A 15,782-nucleotide genomic window follows, 5' to 3' on the forward strand; every position below is an offset into this window, starting at 1 on the left:
GATGTTCTTTCCAGCTAAAGAAGGCAGCCAACCTGGGGAGCGGGGCCTAAATTAACTCACCTTCAAAGCGTTCTTTCCTTTGAATGCTAAGCGTTCTTTCCTTTGGGAAGTCTCTGGGGACCATATTATTTGTACTTTATTTGTGGACAGCATTAGATAGACAGTTCACAAAACACACCACCCACTAGCCACTGGCCCGGCAGCGTCTGCCCTCCTTAAGATGCAAGCCAGACATCTCTGACGCAAGCTCGCCCAGGAGTGCTTCTGTCTACATTGTTTTCCCTTCATCATGTCTGTCCTTTCCATGGCTGCGATAAACATCATGACCAAAAGAAACCTGAGGAGGAAAGGGTTTCTTTGGCTTACAGGACACAAAGCGTCATTGAGGGAAGCCAAGACAGGAACGCAAAGCAGGGACTAAAGCAGAGACCACGGAGGAAGCTCCCTGCTGACATGCTTCTGGGTGGTTTGCTCCACAACCTTTTAATACCATCCAGGCCCACCAACCCAGACAGGCATTGCCAACACTGGGCTGGGCCCTGCTGCATCAATTAGCAACCAAGAACATGCCCCATAGACACCACAGGCCAGTCTCCTGGAGACAGTTCCTCAACTAAGATCCCCTCTTCCTGACAGGATCTAAATTATGTCAAGTTGACAAAACAAACAAACAAACAAACAAAGAGAATAGCCTTAAACTGGGCATGCTCAACGTTACGCATTTTAACACTTTACATTGGGCACACTTGAGCTTGTGCCTGCCCCAGAAGCGTTTTCTCATGGGAACGTGTAACGGCTTCCAGGAAATGATTTCCATCGATTCCAGAATGACTTTGCTTTTCAGTTGATTCCTTCACTCTATTTTACCTACTGAAGGCAAGGAATCGTTCTCTAGTCTTCTTAAATTTTGTTTTTAAAAAATGTTTTAGTAGTACATATTAATTACACAGATACCATTATGGTATTTTCATACATGTACACTCGTATATTTTGATCATATTATTTTCCTCACGCGCACCCATGTATTCGTTTATGCTCTCTCTTCTCACACACAATACACACGTACACAGACTCACAAACATAGTCACACACATATACACAAACATACATATACATAGACACACGCAGTCATACATTTACATATGTACACACCCACATAGATATACAAACAAGTACACATACTCACATGTACAAATATACACACTTACATACACATGCATACACTTATACTCACACACACCCACTCTCGCAAGCATACACACACTTAAACATTCACACACACACTCACATACTCACCCACACACACAAACATAAGCACGTGCACGCTCATACACACACCTCACACCCTCAAACACTCACACAGCCACTCACTGTCATGCTCACACTCACACACATATACACACTCACATTTATCCTCACGCACACACACGCACACACACACACACACACGCGCGCGCGTACACACACACTTTCCCTGTGCACACATTACCTTCTCTTGCTTTTCTTCTATCTCTTCGCTGTGTGTGTTTCATCTGTACGCTCACCAACCTGCAAGCCCAGAGCATTCTGTGCCAATAGCACCGAAATGTCCTTGCGTTCCTCACAAGTACTCGAGTTTCACCAAGACATGTCCAGATACAGGATTCCTTCTTTCTCTTTCTCAGTACCAAAGCAGTGGCTTAATTACGAGAGCTCGTGACTTCATTAGACATTGGAACAATCTAGTCAGTAACTCCTCAAATGTTGCTTCTCTGAGGTTTCTTCTGAGCGTCCTCAGATCTCGGTTGGTGTGTATTGCAGGCTCTCTGCCTCGATGTCCTGCTGTGTGCCTCGCTTCTCTCTCGAGTCACTCATTCCTCTGACTGTTCATGTAAATTCCATGGCAGGACCTGGGCTGACTCTCTTCTCCTTAGTCAAGTCTAGAATTTATCCTAGCCACCGTGTTCATAACTATAGCAACTGTACTCTATCTGTAAGGTTTCTTGTTGTTTGTCCCATGAGCCCCCTTTCTTTATCCCTTTATCTCTGGCTTGCGTTTTAGCCTGTTCTGCTCATTTCTGTGGGTGACTTTTCTCCCACTTACCTTTAACGATCCTGAATAAAATTATTTTAAAAATCACTTTGTTGTTTTATATTGTTTTAATTTCAGATTAAATTGATCTTCCTATTATTGATTTCCAGAGTTGAAGTTTCAAAGTTTGCTCTCAGGCTCATCTTTTCTGGGATTCTCTGCTCTCCCTCCTCCACCTCCTCCCTTCCCTCTCCCCCCTTCCTCTTCTCTTCCACCGTCCCCACTGATCCTGAAGTCCAGAACAAGCTCTAATAAGAATATGAGAGGCACTGACACACCACAGAGCCTACCACAGAAATAGTTTTTGTCTGGGTCCAGCTCCATCACTTCCTTCCTTCCCTCCCAGCAGAGCAGTGAGCTGATTTGGTATAGTTTCTTCCCGTATTCCTTTACCCTTTTTCACACTGAGGAAAACTCACCCAGCTCTGCTTTAAAATGGAGACCATAGTTCCATTTCCTTGCCATACAGAATTCCTTGTGGGTCCCCTAATCCTTGTGGGCCTTAGTCCAGCTTTGCCTCCTTTGACCACGATCCCCACAGATTGGCATCTGGGAGCTCCGGTTACACAGGTATGACTGGTGACACAGATGTCTTCAAAGCATGAGCTTCACATGATACCAAGGTCACCCAGCTTCTCATTGGCAGACATTCTCAAGATGGCCGGTTGGTTCCTCAACAGCTCCACACACAACCTCTTACTAAATTACAGATTCCCACTGAAATACAGCCTTCGTGCACAGCCTGCTCCTGAGTCCATAACCTTCTCTTCCATGCAAAGGTATCTAACACGGATTGCACTTAAATCATAGTTAAGAAGTTACAAGTTAGAGAAGGAGCACCCACAAGTAAGAGTTTTATGGGTTTTATTGTTATTTAGTGTGGGGTGTTGTTGTTGTTGTCGTTGTTGTTGAGACAAAGTCTCTCATATCAGTAATGGGAATTGAACCAGGGTCCTCTGGAAGAGCAGTCAGTGCTCGTCACAGCTGAGCCATCTCTCCAGACCCCATTTTACTTGTTTTAAAGCTGCATTGTTCTTAGTACACAGAGCACATCACTGTTTGGAAGAAAGGAATACACGTCACTTACACAACATCTCCTTAGCTGGATCGATGTGGGGAAAACACCTTCCTGGCTAGGTCTGAAAGACCCCTCCAAGAAACCAGAGGGATTCTCCGATGTTGACACATCTGGCAACCCCTGGCACAAAATGCCTCAAAATCCATTTTTCTACCCATTCCTTCTGTCATCCACATAGACTTAATTCCTTTTTTTTTTTTTTAAGATTTTATTTATTTTATGTATGTGAGTACACACTGTTGCTGTCTTCAGACACATCAGAAGAGGTCATCAGATCCCATTACAGATGGTTGTGAGCCACCATGTGGTTGCTGGGAATTGAACTCAGGACCTCTGGAAGAGCAGTCAGTGCTCTTAACCACTGAGCCATCTCTCCAGCCCCGACTTAATTCCTTAAGACTGCAAATCTGTTGGGGCCTAAATCTCTAAAATTGGTGCTCTCGGTGTGGCCGGTGATGAGGACTTCACAGTGACATCCCTTGGTGCCTGTGGAAAGTGTGGTGTGGACTTTGCAGTGACGTCATGAGATGTGATCTCTGGAGGAGCGGTGGCTCCTTCTCTGAAAGACTGAGAGTATTCAGGTCAATGACTCTGCCACTCCGATTTCATCTCCTGTAGTCAGGACTGGCTTGTGAAGAGAGCTTCACTGGGATGCTTATGAGAAATGTCAGCCCTAAACTCTCCTAAACTGTCAGCACCCCACATAACAGAAGACGACATTGGATTCTATAGTGGCTTTCTGATCTGGGAAATTCATGCAAGAAGAGAGTTCGGAAGTTCCTGTATTCTGTTCATGTGGCCTGCCACGTCCTATCCGAAGTGTCATGCTTGTTCATGCAAAGTGTATTATATAAAGTTGTGCATAGTTTGTCCTGGGGAGAAAAAGACTTTGGGGTTGCATCCATTAGATAATGATTCGTTTAGGTTTTTTAAAAAGAATATTTGTTGGTCTTAAAGTAGAAACCATATCTTCATGAGAGTTGTTGCCTCTCAACCACAGATTAATATTACTATGTAGAGTCTTATTTCTCCTATGGTCAAGAGGGAGCTCAGGGTCTTTGTGAGTGCTGACCCTTAATTAATTCACAAGTGCACAAGAACACCGTCAAAAGGCTCTCTGAGTAGATGATAAAAATAGGACATGATGGGCGGATTTATTTTTAATTAAGACTACGACATTTATTATTGTTGTACTCCTGAGTGGCCTTTAGCAGCGGCAAATTAATACCATGTATGCACGTCACGGACATCGCCCCACAGCGGCAAAGGACAAGACGAGGTCACCAGATTTGCAAAGAACCTCAGGTTAAGTATCAATAGACAAAACCCCTGGCCTTCCTTGCTGCTCTCTTCCTTTCCACCAGGACATTTAATAAATATAATAAAAATATACTGACTGGATTTACCCTCTCTGCATGCCCCACCTTTTGCACAGGTCAGCCAGAAGCTCACAGCGCCGAAATTCAGATTTCTATAGCCCGCTCCTCGCCGGGCTCTGCACCTGTCCCCTCGTTCAGGGTTGAAGAACAGGGTTGAGTTAGTGTTTCTGGAAGGCGATCAGATAAGGAAATGAGACAGGTACTATGATAAAGCTAACAAATATTTATTTAAAAGAGATAGTTGAAACAGAATACTTTGTTGCTAGATTCCAATTCCTAGATTCAAAGGTAACTGGCTTCCACGCAAACACGGAGTATTTGATCATAATTCACAATTTATATCTAATTGTGCTCTGGCCTCTGGATTTTTTTAATTAATATTCCATCTTTCTTCTGGGACAGGAACTTCAGTGGCCATTCTTAATATTGTACTTTATTTGGGGCTGTCAGTAGTCATTTCCTTGCGGTTAGGGATACAAATAGCTTTGGCCTTCCTCAGAGGGTTACTTGGCCATACCTAATCGCTTTGTGGGGAAGAGGCCTTGTTTGGATGGACAAGCTGAGCAAATGACAAGAGGTTGGAAACCCACACTGAGGAAGGGTTTTGTGAAGAAATAAAAGCAAAGACCCGAGTAGCCGTCCTGGAGTGTTTGCAGCACAGGGGTCCTGCTTCACAATTTGATTATGATAGATGATGTATGATCCCAGGGTGGAATCATAGACTCTTGGCCCCCTAAAGACGCAAAGCAAAGGCTGTTGTGAGATGGTACCCATCAAAGCAGGTCAGCCTTGAGGGATGCAGTCATTGGAGAAAAACAAAGGAAAACTATCTTCAGTGTTGTGTGGACGTCCAGGATGACTTCCTGCTGATAAGCCTTGTGCCTTGCAACCTAACGCTAGCCTCAGAGTGATCGGGACAGAAGCAGGAATGCGGAGGTATCCTTCTCCAGGCAAGGACTGCAGGTTTCTCCCACTCCTCGTAGGCTTAGCTAACACCACCCAGTAGCTTCAAACGTAATCCCCAAGCTTTAGAGAAAGGGATCGGAAGACACCAGTGTCCTGGGGTTTTGCTATGGCCGCAGCTACACGTACTGGGAGCTTAGATCACAAGATCTCAGACCCCATCCCAAATGCTCTTATACTTTACCAGGTTCTGTGTACACAGAGAGGTTGTGAGAAGTATTGCTTTAGGGGCAATGGGATTGTGGCTTCATAAAGGGAATGCTGATGGCTCTCTAGTCCCTTTCTGCCCTTTGAGGACCACTCAGCCACAGGATGGCTGTCTGTAGACCCAAGAGTGCCCTTGTCAGACACTGGATCTGCCAGCACCTTGATCTTAGATTTTGCCCACTCCACATCTGTGAGACATGGACTTTGGTGGTTTATGAGGGAACTACTGCTCCCTCCTTTTCCTGTTCCCCACCTGGAAAACAAATTAAATATGGCAAGAAAGAAGGGAGGGCTACATGGCCCAGCACAGCGGAGGCTCTGGGAGTTTAGATCCCTCCAGACTGCTGGGATGTTCAGCTTACAGCCAGGAAGAATTACTGAAGCTGCCTGGAACTTCTGACCCTCATAATCCGTCCCTTATTATCTTTCTACCGTCACCTATTCGGTTTTCAAATTTCCTCTTAAGTCACTTAATCCCCACCATACACCTTACCTGTCACTCCTTGCTGCTCTCTCTCTCTCTCTCTCTCTCTCTCTCTCTCTCTCTCTCTCTCTCTCTCTCTCGTAAGTTCCTATCAGATGCTTAAATGGTAAAATTTTGTCGTTTTAATTTTTGGATGAGTTTGGGCCAAAATCTCAAACTAACCTATGCATCAAAACAACTTATATACTCACACGTGGGATATGAGTGGGCCCACGGATGACGGTGGCAAGATGTGTAGGCGTCAAGATGTTTTTCATTAGTTAATTTTGAGTGGCTATAGTAAGAGATGAAATCTTTTAAGTTCAGACTCCATTTTAGAGAGCCTGACCTAAGTTTGGATTCAGGCAAAATAGGCTGGTACCTAGCATTAGTTTCCAAGTTACCCCCCCAACAAAACCCAAGCTTACCCCATTGAGGTTTCTAGGCTAACCCCATTGAGACCTGAGTCTCCAGGCTAATCTCCCCCAACAAATCCAGAATTTCCAGGTTACCCCCAACAAATCTGCACCCCCAGGTTACAAGCCCACCCCTCCCTAACAACCACCAATGCAGAGGGAAGCAGAAGTTAAGTTTGTGGTTTGACTCCCAACACCAGCCAATTCTGCCTAAAAGCCTCAGTAGCCCAACAATTAGATGCTTGCCAGGCAGGCTGGAAACACTCGCCCCTTGCTTGCCATTTTCTATAAAACCTTGCCCCATAAGTGTTTGGGGCTCTTCTCCACCAAAACCATCCTGTGGGTCTGGGGTGGGCTGAGCCCAAGATTGTGCTTGTGAAAAAAGGCCCTTACTTGATTGCGTCGGATCTGCTCCTGGCTGGTCTTTTGGGGTTCACTAACACTTCCTTAGCACTACAGTAGGAAGCAGAGCCTACACATATGTGTGACCACCCAGAACACCCTTTAAAATTCACCTAAGTGGAATCCACCTAGTGGCTGAAATCACTATTGGTGAATGGAAGAAAATGAGGAACTCTGTAGGTAAGAAATTTAGTCTTCCACACTCCAAATTCCCCTGCCTGAGCTACTCAGGTATCTGCTATGACCTCTTTGTTGTAAACTCCCACGATTGAAAGTTTGTCTCCCTCCTTCCCCTCCTCCCTCCCTCCCTCCCCACCCCCTCTTCCTCCGTCCCTCTCCCTTTCTGAGACAGGTAGGCATTAAGCCTTCATAATTTCCTACACTCTGCTTATTCATTCATGAGAGATGCTGTAGTATGTTCTCTTCAGTTTAGTGGGGTTTTCTTATTGTTTGTTTAGGTCTGGCTCTCAATAAACCTCCCCAGCCCTCACAAAGTATTGAGTGGCTGAGGGAAGAGGATGAAGAAAGAGTCAAGAATAAATGACAACTGCACCCAGTCCACAGACAGAATGGCAGAAGTCAGTGCCACAACCTCTGTGTGCAGAGCCCAACACAAGCGCCCTGAACCTCCCAGGCTCCCTGTGCTTCAGGCTTACCCTTTAGCACTTGCTCTGACTGCTCAGGGAAGCTCAAAATCCCCCATCCGTATATATGGCCTTTGAGTGGGGCTGAGAGCTGAGGCTTCCTGGTCAGGGCGGCCTAGGTGTCTCAGGAAATGTCATGGGAGAGAAGGGCATTGACAGCCTTAAGTCGAAATCCCCTAGTCTCCATTAGCGGTAGGATGCTACACTTAAGGTCATAGGTATACACGGGTCAGTGTATTGCTTTCCTGTTGCTGTGATAGCATGCCCTGACCAAAAGCAACGGAGGGGAGAAAGGGTTTACTTCGGCTTATAGGTCCAGAAGGAGAGGTCAAAACAAGGATGTCACGATAGCAAGAAGCAAAGAGGTGACATTCATCCCCGTGTTGGAAGCAGAGAGACAAGGAATGAATTCAGACTGTAAAATTCCAAAGCCCAGCTCCACTGACATACTTCCCGCCAGCAAGGTTCCACCTTCCAAAGGTTCCATAACCTTCCACAACACCACCAACTTGAGACTGTGTTCAAATTCATAAAGCTGTGGAAGACAATCTCATCCAAACAACCTCAGCCATCTTCCCACAACAGTGTGGTCATCCGGGATCCCAGAGACATCGCTTTCAAAAACCTCCAGAGGATGCCCAGGAAAAGTCTGTTTCAAGTCAATGCAACCCTCAAAATATTAGATGCAGAGTTCAGTAATTTAAAGTGCGAAGAAGAAAGTGTGCTTGGGATGATGGACCGCCCTTCCATGAACATTGTCATTCATAGATGGGCCACAGCTTGTCATTCACAGATGGGCCACAGCTTGTCATTCACAGATGGACTATAGCTTGTCTGTCATTCACAGATGGGCCATAGCTTGTCATTCACAGATGGGCCACAGCTTGTCATTCACAGATGGGCTATAGCTTGTCTGTCATTCATAGATGGGCCACAGCTTGTCTGTCATTCACAGATGGGCCTCAGCTTGTCTGTCATTCACAGATGGACCATAGCTTGTCATTCATAGATGGGCCACAGCTTGTCACTCATAGATGGGCCACAGCTTGTCACTCATAGATGGGCCACAGCTTGTCACTCATAGATGGGCCACAGCTTATCACTCATAGAAGGACCACAGCTTGTCATTCACAAGTGGGCTACAGCTTGTCATTCATTCCTAGATGAACCACAACTTCCAAGAAGTGACCCGTGGAGTCTTAAGTTAGGGAACTCCTTCATGTGGCTTGAGGGAGAGAGGAAAGAAGGTGTGGTCTTCGGATGAGCCATGTTGAGGTGGCTGCATTTGGTCTGTCCTCCCAGTCCTGAATTCCTCAATGGCACAGTACAAGCTCTAGGGTTAAAGTCATTATTCCAGGTGTGCTGATGGACTGGGGCCATGGATGGATGGGGGATAGATGGATAGATGGGTGGATGGGTGGGGGGATGGACAGAGATACATGGAGGGAGGGTGTGATACTTGGCCCAGGGAGTGGCCTTATTAGAAGATGTGACCCTGTTGGAGTAGGTGTGGACTTGTTGGAGTAGGTGTATCACTGTGGGCTTATAAGTCTCTCATCCTAGCTCCGTGGAAGTCAGTCTTCTGCTAGAAGTCTTCATATGAAGATGTAGAACTCTGGATGGAATAAGTGTATGGGAGTAATAACCTGGACTGGAAATATTGCTTCTTTGCTCATTTAATACCCTGCATAGAACACATAATAAAGCTTTTCTACCGCTTGGCCTCTGGCCCATTTTTCCTTCAACCACTGAAACATGATGGCCTTTACCTCATGAATTTATCACATCCGCTCTTACCCCAACCAATAAAAACCTAGCAAATGTTTTCCTGTTTTCACTCATCTTCATGGCTGCCAATGACTGTTCTTCCCTCCCTCCTTCCTTCCTTCCCTCCCTCCCTGGACCTCCCAATCAGTCTTTGTTCCTTTATTCTTCCTGTCAGTCCAGGAGTCTGTGCTCCTCCATGGGCTTCTTCCCTCACCTTTTCAATGCAGTTGCTGTCCCGGGTTTTATTGTCTTCATTTCTGGGAAACAGTAAGTTACCGTGAAGACAGCAAGCTCGCACTCTAGGAAATGCTTCTAGGGGATCCTGTGTGGTTGTGCTGATGGAACCTACTCTTTCCACGTCAGAATGTACTTCAGAAGTGAGGAAGTGCCAAAATTCACAATGCTCCGTGTTTCTTACCACTTCTACAGACCATGTAAAGGCACTCTTGCCTAAAACTTCTTTGTCTGGAATCTTAGCTGGAGTAGTTGTGGCTAGGGGGATTGGAGGTTGGGTGTAGGGGGCATCCAACTGTGTTTTGAAAATGACCTCCTCACAAGTTGAACATGCTAGAAAAATTACCAGCATAGCAACAGCTTCAACAGGCTCTTTGGAAGGAGAATTAAAACCGCAGAGAATGTTTTCTATGAGAACCAACTTCCTCCAATTATTTGATTTCACTCCGTCTTAGTGTGTGTGGTACTGCGGATTGAGCACAGGGCCTCACTGTAGGCGAGTCTCCTACCGTATAGCTGTATCCACAGTCCTTTCATTTAGTTTCCTAGACAAGGGTCCTTCTGACACCTTTGAACACAGCAAACTCCCTTCTTCCTTTTGGCCAGAGAACCAGTAACAAGGCAATGTTTGCCGACAAAGAGGCATTTTTCCTGAGATTTTGTCAGGCTTCAGACATCTCTCTCACAATGGTTTATGTGCAGACATTAACCATTAGAAAGTAGAAAACATAACATTTAATTAGACAGATGTGAAAGATAGTCTCTCAATACCGTTTTCCATTTCTGTTCCCCATGTTGGTTGAAAAGGCATCTGGACTATGCCGTGTCTCTATGACGTGGGACCACATAACGTAGCTTTGGCCCAGCAGGGACCGAAATATCCCATCTTCAGGATGATTGCTAGATTGCGGAGTGACTCACCAGGCTCCCTTCAGGTCTTTAATCCACTCTTGAGCTCCGAGTGACTCCTCTCGGTACCACAGGTAGAAGCGCTAAGTAGCAGCCTGATTCTGTTAGGAACCGTTTCCTCCCCTAGTGAGAAGATAGGATCAATCTATCTGACTTTAAATCCACTGATCTAATCATGAGGGCTTGAAACTGATAACTAAGGAGGCGGAGGACGTCTACCTAGCATAATGAAGTAACCGGATGCTGGGAAAGATGGCAGGCGAGGCACGGTGAATCAGGAAAAATAACAGAGGAAGTTCTCAGTAATTACCAGGGAGGAAAAGATCAGATGTTTCCAGATCAGTGGGCAAATCAGGGAAAGGAGATGAGATCAGCTCAAGTTTGAGAGAAAGGAAAAATTCTGTCTCGTTGCTGAGTTCAAAGAATAAAACCTGCAATAGTAAAGCAGTGGAAGGCTGTGTTCTCCCAAACAAATTCTTAGCAAAAACTCAGCAGTGTGAACATCAGCAAACAGATTTACGTGGAGTGTCCAAAGACCCAGGGGGCAACACAATGTTAAAGGTAAGAGAACAAAGTTGGAGGACTCATAGTACTGGATTTTAACAATTAAAAATCAAGACCAGGAGGGCCTCAGTTGTCACCGTACCAGTGCCCAAGCGTAAGGACCTGAATTCAAAACCCGGTGGTTGTGTGCACCAGTAACGCTAGTGCTGGGCGGGGTGGTGGGTGGCTTGGAGATGGGCAGATCTTGATAACTCATTGGCTGGTCAATCTAAGTGAATCCATAAACCCCAGATTCTGTAAGAGACCCATCCCAAAAAATAAGGTAGACAGGCATTAAGAGAGACACCTGATCGAAACCTCTGGTCTCCTCATACACACACCCATGCATGCACATATACTCCACAAGCATCGTGCGCGCTCGCGCACGCACGCACGCACACACACACACACACACACACACATGTATGGCTCATGCATGCACAAATACACAACTATGCACACACACGCACGCAAGCACACACATGTGCACACACAGAGGCACTGGGGAAGTAAACCAAAACTGATCAATAGAAAAGAATGAAGGAACAGAAGAACACAAATTTATCCAATTAGCCTCTGGCAAAGGTGGAAAGGTAATACAATGAAGAAAGGATAATCTCGGTATGTGTGGGAAAAGTAGATATCCACAGAAACCTCCACGCACATCTCATACCACCTAGAAAAGCTAACTAGAACGAATCGCAGACTGAGGTCTGCACACTGTACCTCCCCTGGAAGATAACACAGAAGAGGATTTAGATGGCCTTAGATGGAACAATGAAGGCTGAGATATGACCGGAAAGGGATGGTTGATGAGCTGGGCGTCATTAAGATGAACAACAGTTAAAGGCAATGTCAAGAGAATGACAGTGACTGGGAGACAATACTTGCAAAAGAGAATTCTGGTCAATCAAAATATAAAAAGAACTCTTAGCAGTAAGAAAGTAATTTAAGATAAGCAGAACACCGGACCCTTCACCACAGAAGGATAATATGCAGACATATTCAATACAGCATCAGATGATCGAGGCTGTTTAATGGGCCAAGGTGCTGGCCCAGACGGTAGGAGCTTAAGGACCCGAGTTCAAATCCCTAGAACCCACCTAAAATGCTGACTGTGGCTACATACGTGCTTGTAACCACAGCCTTACCAAGGAGGAACTGAGACGGGGCTTGTTGGCTGCCAGTTCGTCGCTAAGGTTAGTGAGAGGCCCTGTGTCAGGGAACTAAGGTGGAGAGTGATAGAGCAGGGCAGCTGACGTCTTTCCCTGGCCTCCGTGTATATAGGCACGGGTACACATGCCTCAGCACACATGTGCATAGGACACATACACTACACACACACACAAGTTTAAGCACAGAGACACCCACTGTGTGGCTATTAGAGTGCTTAAAATCCAAGACACTAAAACCCAGTGCTGGTAAAGATATGGACTGAGAGAAAAAATGCCACCGTTTATAAAGAGAGTTTGGCAGTTTCTTATAAAATGAAATGTGCTCTTAGCACTGGCTCGAGTAATCACATTCTTGCACTGAAAACTTGCACCCTACAAACCCCTTGCACATTGATGTTTGAGGCAGTTTTAGCCCCAGCTAACATATCCTCTTGAATGTGACCAGATAAACTGCAATATTCAGATGACGGAACATTACTCAGCACTTAAAAATAAAGGAGCTGCCAAGCCCCAGAAGGACATGAAGGAGATTTAACCGAGTAGTGTTAAGTGGAGGAGGCCTGTCTAGCAAGGCAAGTCCGCTTCACTGCATGTGATTCCAATTCTGGAACATTCTACGGAAGGCAAAACTGTGGGAACATCAAAGTGAACAATATTTTCCAGGAATTGGAGGTCGAGTGGGAATTTTTAGCACAGTGAAAATACAGTACCAGATTAATGACAGAGACGCCTTCTCGAAATTTTTATCTGTTATCATTGTGTGTATGTATGATGTATACGTGTATTCATGCGACATGGCACCCACGTGGAGGTCAGAGGACTACTTCATGGAATCCGTTCTCTCCAGGTACCTGTAAGCAAGTTCCAGGATCAAACTAAGTCAACTTGCTTACCCAGCAAGCACCTTTACCCAAGGAGCCATCTTACCAAACTAACCCATCTTTTCATATGTGTTAAAAAAATATATATACCCACAGAACGCTCAAGACCAAGAGGAAACTCTAATGGGAACTAACTGTGGACTTTGGCTAATGATGGCAGATCATGATGGTATCGCTGACTGTGGTACGTGATGACAGGGCATGTTGATATGAGATATGATTCGTGCACAGAGTATGTGGGAAGTCTTCATAGTTTCCACTAAATTTTGTTATGATTTTAAAACTGCTCTAAAAATCATCCTTATCCAAAAAACAAAATTCTGCACTACTGGAGAGGCCACACCCCTGTAAGGAAATCATTAAGCCTAAAAAGAGGTAAATAGTAGAGGTACCTGGGTAAGAAGGGAGCACGCAGACAGCCTCAAGGAAATCCTAGCGTCTAGTGCCCCGTCTTGGAAATCACACAGAAGCAGCACCCATTTCTCCAGAGGGCACACGCCTGGGTGCAGGAGCAAAGCTCACTGCAGGAGGGGTTGCAGCTTTTCAAGCCACACAAAAGCATCCCTGGGCTAAGGGCAGAGGCTTGAAAGAAAGGCCTGTCGTAGGATACGTCTTCTAGGCAAGCAGTCCTGAGCCGGAGAAAAATGAAGAAATTAAGCTGAGGGTAGGCAAGCAGGGAGGCGAGCGTGCATGTGTGCACTCGTTTCTCTCTGTTCCTCACTGTGGGTGTGACGTGATCAGCTGCCTCGGCCTGCCAGTGACATCCCTGTGATGATGCGCTTTATCCTGGACTTGTGAGCTGGAATAAACCCACTATCCCCTACGTTACTATTGGCCAGTGTGGTAGTTCGAAGAGGAATGGACTCACGTGTTTGAAAGCTTAGCCCATCGAGAGTGGGGTGCTTCGGAGGCGTGGCCTTGTTGGAGGAAGTGCGTCACTGTGGGTGTGGCTTTAGAGGTCTCAGATACTCCCAGTGTGGCTCAGTCTTTCCTGCTGCCTCACGATCAAGACAGAGAACTCTCAGCTCCCTCTCCAGCTCCAAGTCCACCTGTATGCTGCCATGCTTCCCGCCGTGATGATTATCGACTGAACCTCCAGACCAGAAGCCAGCCCCAGTTAAATGCTGTCCTGAGTTCAGTTTCCAGTACCCACACTAGGTGTCTTATGACAGGAAGCCTAAACAGGCAGAACCAGAACCTTTGACCTCCACAGGCGCCTGAGTTCCTGGGCTCATGTCCACACATGTAATTCAACACACAAATAAATCTAAACAAGCAAACGAAAAGTTCTGAGGAAATATAAGTCGAACTTTTATGACCAAAGCTAACAGTTAAGAACATCCCAGAGCGGGGTTGGGGATTTAGCTCAGTGGTAGAGCGCTTGCCTAGAAAGCGCAAGGCCCTGGGTTCGGTCCCCAGCTCCGAAAAAAAAAAAAAAAGAAAAAAAAATCCCAGAGCACCACAAAGGAGTAAAGCTTTGCCACCATCTACGTACTCAATCTGTTCTTGGCCCTGATCCTAATTCTGGAGACAAGGAACGGGGCCAAGTTGGTTACCAACTGCTCAGTGGTGAATAGAGGTCATGTTGTGATCCCGTGTTGTGACCCAAGAGCCCTCTTTTTGCCTACACACTCCCACACTCCACCATTTGTCTCCTCCGAAACAGAGGAAACCAGTTAAACCCAAAGCCGAGGGACGGATGGCTCTCTGCCCGGAATTTCAGAATGAGAATAAACCGATTGGCCCAGGCACTGGGCCAAAAGCTACTGTGTAAGATGTGGTACTCATATGTAAACTGGGTGATCACTAATAGTGAGGTTAGCATTGTCTTGGGAGGAGAGATGGTGAGAGAGGCCCACAGATACAGTGTGTCTACCTTTTCTTCCTCTCAGGCAACCTTAAAATGTCTTCATGAAGAGGAGAAGCAAGTATCTTACTCCCACTTACTCCCAACATGCGCAGAGGTTTGGTTTCCCTTGTTCTCAATCCCGCACATTGGTCACCTAGGGTTTCCAGGAGGCTGTGGTGCCTCCTCGGTTCAATCCCCCTAGCCCAAAGATTCTCATACTTGATATATTCAGAAACGTCACCGGGCTAGAGAGATGGCTCAGCAGTTAAGAGCACTTCTTGCTCTTCCAGAGGACCTGGGTTTAATTCCCAGCATCCACCTCTGCAACTCCACTTTCATCAGAGCCAACACCCTCTTCTGACCTCTGCGGGTACTGAACACACATGCTACACAGTCATACATGATGGTGAAACACCCATCCGCATAAAATGAAATAATAAAAAAATACATATTTTTGAAGGAAAGGTCCAGAATTAAGCTAAGGAGATGGCTCAGTAAAGCACTTGTCGCACGGTTGTGAGGACCTGAGTTAAAATCAGCAGAAACCACATAAAACCGGATATGGTAGTGCACATCTGTAATTCCAATCTTCCTTCAGCAGGTTGGGGAGCAGAAACAACAGCCTCCAGATGGTCACTGGCCAGCCAGCCTGGAGCACACACGGTTGCAAACAAGGAATCCCGAGTCAAACAGGGTAGAGAGCAAGGGCCAACACCCAAGTAGTTCTCTGACCTCCACATGTGTGCTTCAGTATGTGTATTCTTTCCCCCACAGCATACAGATAAATTTAAAAAAAAATTT

Source organism: Rattus rattus, chromosome 15, assembly GCF_011064425.1.
Source record: "Rattus rattus isolate New Zealand chromosome 15, Rrattus_CSIRO_v1, whole genome shotgun sequence".
In the NCBI taxonomy this organism is placed as follows: domain Eukaryota; kingdom Metazoa; phylum Chordata; class Mammalia; order Rodentia; family Muridae; genus Rattus; species Rattus rattus.